The following is a 1,568-nucleotide window of genomic DNA, read 5'->3' as shown; positions in this document are numbered from 1 at the left end:
CTCTTACTAACTAAAGGCATCAAAAGACAAACAAAAACACTGGTGGACTAAAACACTGAAGCAGAAAACACTGAACTGGAAACAAAACACTGGCAACACGGAGGCAAAACACACACAGCTTAAGGGTATGACACAACACTGACTCAGAGAAACACAGGGACTAAATACACTGGGAAATAACGAGGAGAATGAGACACAGAAGGAGAGCACAGCTGGGGAAAATTAGAACTGACGAGACGAGCAAAGCAGGACACATTCATATAAGACACGGACCTGCAAAGTAAAACAGGAAGGATCACACAGAGACGCGAACTTGACACCGTGGAGACAGCAACTAAGAAACACAGAGACATAAACCATAAGGCAGAGGACTCTAAGAACCGAAAGACACAGAGGGGAACTCAAACATGCAGACACAGACTTACACAGAACAGAGGGGACACAGAGAAACATGAAGGCCAAGGGATCGAAACTAGAAACCATAGAATAACTCATACCAAGTACAATAATACAAAAATCACAAAGAACTAAAACGCTGGGTCAGGAGACCCAGGACCCTGACAAAACCTGCAGTTGTTTTCAGATCATATTGGTAAAGACAACACATTTTCTGAGCAACTATCGTACCCTTTGACTGCAGATTTATTTATTTCTCATTTTAGGAAGACATTCTTTGTTTGCTGTCTCAGTGTCTCACTCATGTCTGAATAATGAGCTTCAGATTAAAAGATTTTAAAGGGAGACTGTTAGCAGGGCCACATAAAGACTCCTTTTTAAACTTGAATGCTGTGCCATGCACATGAAAGATAACATGTACAATATAAAACTGATTTCATTAAAGAACCACTTAAAGAAAATGTTCTTTATTGGTGGTTACAGGTTGGTAGAGAGAATTTGTGGAACAGTGTTGAAGCTACAAAGTATTAAAAGATGCATTAACACACTGTTTGACTCTAAAACTGAGGTTTAGTGATAATTCGAAACAACGTACAATAACACCAGAAATTACTATCCAATCAAATTTGTGTCTAGTTTATACTTTACTGCTACTCTTACACTGAATGGATGCTTTAAATCCCGGAAAAAAAATATGTTGTTCCCAGATCAAAGAAGAAATACATCTCTGTTTGGATAATGGCCCAAAATATGTATTTTTTTAAAGGTCATTCATCATAACAATGAAATACATGTATCATCCATCATTAATCAAGACAACTGGTTTAATGATGAGAAAACTTGAAAGAATTTTACACTATTTTTTCAGATAGACAAACGAATGTATTTGAAGATCAGACTCTGATGACTCATCATGGCAGAAAGGGATCCCAGTGGTGATAGGATTTAGGTCAAGAGCCCCATGAGTCTAAGGAGGTGGTGCCGGTGGTGTTGAAGATGAAGACTGAGGCTTGGATGGAGGTCTGGCTGATATCTCAGTGAGGCGGAGATGGGGAGGAGGTGGGTTGCACAAATCAGAATCTTACAGTATGAATGATGGAGAGCAGAAATTTAAACTACGAAAAGTGGAGGCTGATTAGTCCAAAGAAAGCAGGCAAGAAGATGATTGTACT

At 39.1% G+C, this 1,568-nt stretch overlaps 1 long non-coding RNA gene across 1 annotated transcript in view; it reads right to left on the bottom strand.

Moving 5' to 3' along the window:
- The window catches only part of LOC121812924, a 9,793-nt gene that overhangs the window by 4,486 nt on the left and 3,739 nt on the right, over nt 1–1,568 (bottom strand). The window contains exon 2 of the long non-coding RNA XR_006053417.1: nt 270–273. This is a non-coding gene — a long non-coding RNA (uncharacterized LOC121812924). The remainder of the gene's footprint in view (nt 1–269; nt 274–1,568) is intronic.

The sequence above is a fragment of the Haplochromis burtoni genome, unplaced genomic scaffold (assembly GCF_018398535.1).
Source record: "Haplochromis burtoni strain Fernald_Lab_line unplaced genomic scaffold, NCSU_Asbu1 Contig_939, whole genome shotgun sequence".
NCBI lineage: Eukaryota > Metazoa > Chordata > Actinopteri > Cichliformes > Cichlidae > Haplochromis > Haplochromis burtoni.
This window is presented reverse-complemented; position numbering and strand designations above follow the sequence as displayed.